Source organism: Emydura macquarii, unplaced genomic scaffold (assembly GCF_026122565.2).
Source record: "Emydura macquarii macquarii isolate MOO-44397 ecotype Brisbane River unplaced genomic scaffold, CSIRO-AGI_Emac_v2 contig_1551, whole genome shotgun sequence".
NCBI lineage: Eukaryota > Metazoa > Chordata > Testudines > Chelidae > Emydura > Emydura macquarii.
In genome coordinates this window covers 12,114,344-12,120,154 of record NW_027131688.1, presented here as the reverse complement: position 1 = coordinate 12,120,154, position 5,811 = coordinate 12,114,344, and the positions used below count along the sequence as shown (strand labels likewise).

Below are 5,811 nucleotides of genomic sequence, written 5' to 3'. Positions count from 1 at the left end.
GTGTTGAAAATTCCTTTGGCGTGTCTCAAGTGGGCATCCCAAAATTAAGGCATGTGCGACCATCTCAGTATTGCCAATTCTCACAGTTGTATAGCAAGTCATGCAATATTTGGTGTTTGTCTTTAAGTCCCAGCCCTTGGAGTTCAGTGATTTTGTGAAAATCTCAGCTGTCATTGAAAAGAAGTTTCTAGGGGTATGTCTATCCAGACGGCAGCAAAGTCGCCGCTGTCAGATCGACCTATCTGGATCGATTGACCTGGCCGAATCGCCAGGTAAGTGTAGACCAGGCCTAGCTCTTAAGGTTGTGGAGAAAAGGTAAAAACATGACCCAAGTACACCCTACAGGCTCAAAACCCAGATGGCAAAGAAAGAGAACCCAACATGTATCATGCCTTAAAAATCTCATGATCTGTAGGGATCTCATAATCTTTGCATGCTTGGGGTTGGCAATATTGCAGTTGTCCTTTTAGTGACGATTAATGATGATATTATAAACTTATGCTTTAATGGTGATGTTGTTGCAAGTAAAATACAAGGTAGGCCAAGCAAGGACAAATACTCACCCCAAAGCTTGGGATTGATGTACTGAGGGTGTCTCTCTCCGTCCAGACCGTCAGGATAGACATACTGCAGGGTGCCTGTATGAACTTCTGAACCTTTGAGGTTTGATCTTCACTCCTTCAGTTATTGTCATCATGTAACAATCAGGAATCAAAGGCAATCCGTGCTGAGTTGAGTTGTGTGCCCTACAATTTTATCTACTACAAGGTTTTTGTTGCTGTTGTGGCTTTAGTAGCAGTACAGGCTATTTTTATAGACAGACTAGAAAATTCCCTCTATCATTCTGCTGTACTTCCTGTGTGATAAATATATGTAACAGTATTACAAATGCCTATATTCCATCACAATCAACAGGAGACATCCTGATTAGACGTGGTGATAATTTATTTCATTTTATGTATCTATATTTCAACCTTAATTGAGCCCCTTTGTCCCAGGCCTTATTTACTGCACATCATCCAGACCCTTGACTGAGCTTTTCTCTGTGTTCTCATTGTAGTGTCTGAGTGCTTTACAAACATCAATGAATTTAACGCCTCTGTGATGCAAGATGGTATTATCCCTATTTTAGAAGATGGGGAACAGAAGCACAGAAAGATTAGTCAAATTGCCCACTGATTTTGGGTGCCCAGTTTGAGACACTTAAGGCCTGATTTTTCAGGATACTTAGCATTTCTCTCTCTTTATACGTTCAAAGCACAGTTCCCATTGACTTCTGTTGAAGCGGAGCATGCTCAGTACTTCTGCAAATTAAACCTCAGGGTCTCAAGGTGGACCCCAGAAAATGAGGGTAGCATTCTAGCACCTTAACCATGTTGTAAGGTCTGAGGCCTAGTTTTTTCAGCTAAGCATTAGCAACCATATTTGGAGAGACAGCCATAAGCGAAGAAGCATGTAGTCACATCCCTATCTAAATTACATTAAATAATGTAATATCGGACTGTTAAGAAGGTGCTACTGTCTGAATAGTACCTACCACCACCAGATAAAGAAACAGATCTCAAGATGTTTAAAGAAAACTTTGTTTGATAGCAAGGATTTACTTATCAACAGTTTTGGTTGTAAAATCTACACTTCTTATTGTTTTGACTTTATGGTACCCACTTTGCTATTGTTTATCTGAATGATTTCTGTCTGGTTCTTTGATTGTTTCTGTCTGTCGCATAACTAATTATACCATATTTAAATCAACTAGGGTGGTGGGATATGATTGGTTAACAAACTATTTCGTAATGGGCTAGGATTGGTGTTTTCTAGTACTTCACTTTAAAATGATTGGTTAAGGTATAGCTAAGCAGGACCCAAGTTTTAATTATATAAACTGAGGTCCAAAAGGACATTCTTTGGAACTTAACTCCCAGACACAGTCCAAGATCAGAGTTGTCAGTCCTCTCAACACCCTGCCAATTGTATTTGCACAAGCTGGAGTCCCCAGATGATCTGATCCTGATTGGCCACCAGTAGAAGTTGGTCTGATTTACTGGGAGTGGTGAGCATAGTATGCTTAGCATGTGTATTCTGTTTTGGTAACTGTTAATACATAGTGAATAAGGATATTACTGTGTAAGGCTCCTTCATGGGTAAAAGACCCCACAAGCCCACAGAAAATTACACCCAGAGCCCTACAAATTGGGAAAGGGTGGGTACTTAAATTAAACAGGTTATGACCGGAGCCCTACGGCCTGAGAATGGGTGACCCTGAGCCCTAGAGTGTGAATTGGGTACGGGTAGGACTCTCTAAAAATTTCAAGTCCCTGCTCCGCATGGAGGTGCTAGATCTTCCCAATGAAACAGTTAAGAATTTTTTAATGTGGGGAAAAAACATGGTTTTCCTTTGACCTTATTCTCAGAAATGGTGGAACCATGTTAGATTAAACTTTACAAAAAAAATTAGCCTGAGACATGGAAAATTTCAGCTCAAATGGTTTAAGATTGGCAAAGCTTCAAGTAACTGAAAACAACATTTTATAATATAACTCAGTGATACTTTACAAATTTCTTCCCACCTTAAAAGCCCTACCTTTACTCTGCGACAGTGTAAATCAGAATCTGGTCAAAAGTTTTTTAGTCAGACAGCGACTGAGACTAGCTCCTATAGTTTGAGTTCTAAACCATAACAGTACTGCTTTTCAACAGCTGTAGCAACAAATCTTAGCTTCCCATGCTTCAAGGTTGGTATTTTTATTCATTATATTGAAGATCTGATGGGTGCAGCAGTGCTTGTTCCGCATTCCTATGGAGGAAAGTTTTTTTAATACGAATCATAGATCTCATCATAGCCTGCATTAGGGACACCATTATTTTCCTTCGTTAATTTGGTCTGCTTCAGCAATTGGAGACTTGGGAAAGGAATGTATTAGTTTTGTACCATTGTGGTTAGTTTCTCCATCTGGAACATGACACCCCCTTTCAAAATAGTCTGGATTGTTCTTTATGTTCAACAAAATAATTTTAGGAGCCAATGGAATACAAAACCCATCCAGTCAGGTGGTTTTCCTCTTCCCCATTCAATAATCCCTGACATCCAAGATTTTGGAGCAGACTTCATTCTCTATTTTTTACAGAGCCTCCATTGCTTTGTCTAGGCTGTTGGAAAGTTCAAAGAGTTTTCTTTGTGTTTCTTTATATTCCTTACATTCAGCTTTGATTTCATCCACTTGGGTTTCAATGGTGCCAGCCTGGATCGACAGCTGGTCAGATTTATGATCCAGGTTTGTTATAACAAGTCTGCTCGTATCAGGCACTATACACATTTCATTCATCTACTGAGAGTGCTTCCTGTATGACCTGGTGCTGACCTGCCTGGGGACATGTTTCTTCTATCATGCATTTTCTTAAAGGCAAAAGCGAGACTGGCATCTATTTGGCAATCCAATCTGAGTATGTTAGTCTTCCTTGCTGCCCCAGGACCTGTGTCAAAGTCCATTGACGTCAACGGGGATCTTTCCATTGATTCAATGAGCTTTGGATCAGGCTCTAGTGTTTTTAAATGGTGGCAGGAGATGGAGGAGGCAGCAAAGGTAAGAAGAACGCGTCAGTCACCACAGGAGGTTGCAAGCTCCTCCCCTTTCTTCATTGGTGCCATGGTCCTCAAGATGGAGGCTGGAGACCTGAAGGGAGATGAGTGAATAGCTTCAGTCTTTGCAAGTGACCAATGTGGTGTTCAGTGATTCCGGTGTTTGCAAAAGGCTTCTGTATTCTGTGGCTGGTCCCACTGTGAAGCTCAGCCCGTACAGGCACAAGACCTAATACCACAACCAGAGTCAGCATGACAAGCCACTCTCTCTCTCTGTTTTTTTTTAAAATCACTGCTCCAGTCCCCTAATTTAGTAACTTTTTATTAAAAGCAAGCATCTTTGTAGCATCCTTCGTGTCTGATCCAAAAGTGGTGATTATGTGGAGCAATGATTTTTAGTTTAAAAAAAAAAAAATCTATCTATCTCCCCTTTACCCCCTAAATGTCACTTTTACGCAACTATGAAGAAAATAAGAAATACATTTACACAGACAGTTCTTGAGCCACCAGAAATGAGCAAGGACTTTGTTTCACATTCAGATCATCATTCATATCTATTAAATTGGCAGGCAGTTGAAATATTGTTCTTTTTGTGGAAATATTAACACCATAGCCCGTTACTCACGTCCCCAGAGAAATCATAATAAGAGACACAGAGGTTACCACCTTCGAGCAGGAAATGGCTGCCTTCCTAATGCTTCCTAATTGCTTCACATAAAAGTGGTTTGATTTCTTGGCACCGAAACAGTATTTTAAACCTGAATTATTACTGAAAACTTTCCTTTCACCTACCAAGAGCTCAAGTCATTCAACATTGGCAGCGAAGGGTCTCCCTGTGTATTGGGGAAATTGTTTTCAAGCTCTTTTATACGTCATAAAAGATTTTTGCTCCTGGATGAAAGTCGCCATCTCTCCATTAAGCACCAAAAGCTATGGCATTATTTTATTAATATTTAGACTGTACATGCACGGATGTGCACAACACAGTTCGGATTGTGAGATGGCTGCAGGTAGTGATCATTCAGCTGTCAAAAATTATTCCCAATAGGCTTCTTCTGCTGGGTGGTGATACGTTTGTACCTTGCTTACAACAATATACTCCACTTATTGGTGTAAGGATCAGGTAGGAAACAATTTTTTTTAAACTTAACTTGATGTTTTCAAAAGCAGCAGAGCCCAGAGTTCCATTCATGGTCAGGTAAATGATATTACAATGAAAATTATGGTGGGACCAATAATAACTTGACTGACCTGCCTTCAGTTGACATTAAAATGCGAAGCTCATTCTTTACTTGCAGAAAACTCGTTGTTTTATGGATCTAGACAACGGATTCATCCTTATTAGAACTGACTTGTCCATGTCAGTTTTTATAGCAGGAAAGAAATTTCTACTTCAGAGGGAATAATTGAAGAAATCTTCCACAGCTACAATATAATGAAGATTGTTTAAATTATAGCCTTTAAAATGGAATTTGAATCTAAATACATTATAATCAATAAGCTACTTAAGTTGGAGACAATAGAATAGAACTGTATTTTATACCCACGTATTTGCTTCACATTTTGCTTCTTTAGCTACTCCTAAGTGATTCTATAGCTAAGCCACTCCTAAAACTTCTTTTCCATATCTTTTTCAAAAACATTCCCCCTGAAACCATAAAACACAACAGTTTTGGTAAGTAATGTTTCATAATCAACAATTCCTTCTGAGGATTATGTACCCTATAATCCAAATCTCCACAGTTCCTTTTCAGCATTAAATCCACATAGGGGAATGATGGCCTGTGGTCAAGACACTGGACTGGGAAGCATGGATTGACTACTCACATGAGTGAAGTTACACGAGAGCATAAGTGTGGGATCTGCAAAAATACTCACTATTGGCATAGCTCTGATTCCCACAGAAGCCAATGGGAATTCTCTTTACTCAATCTCTTTCTGGGCTCACTTGGTAGATGAGCTTTTTCCAACATTGCACATGACAAATTTTGTCCCTGGTGAAGCGAAACAGTTGGGATCTCCTTCCTCTCTTTGACATGTAAGAGCCAAGAGTGTGAGCCCTGTCCTATAATTTGACTCTGAGGAATATCAGCAGATGAAGTAGTTGAGACAATGGCCTCTCCTTAGAAAATAGCTGACATATCAAAATGTGAAGCAAATACATGGATATAAAATACAGTTCCATTCTATTGTAGCCAACTTGTTTCCTAGCAATTAACCATGACTTCTGGGAT

At 39.6% G+C, this 5,811-nt stretch overlaps 1 long non-coding RNA gene across 1 annotated transcript; it reads right to left on the bottom strand.

The window, feature by feature from the left end:
• Positions 1–2,468: 2,468 nt before the first annotated feature.
• LOC137157712 (uncharacterized) lies at positions 2,469–4,873 on the bottom strand. Its single transcript, XR_010921208.1, has 2 exons — positions 4,829–4,873; positions 2,469–3,671 (listed from the first exon to the last, which is right to left on the bottom strand). It is a non-coding gene; the product is annotated as an uncharacterized lncRNA (long non-coding RNA).
• Positions 4,874–5,811: the final 938 nt, after the last annotated feature.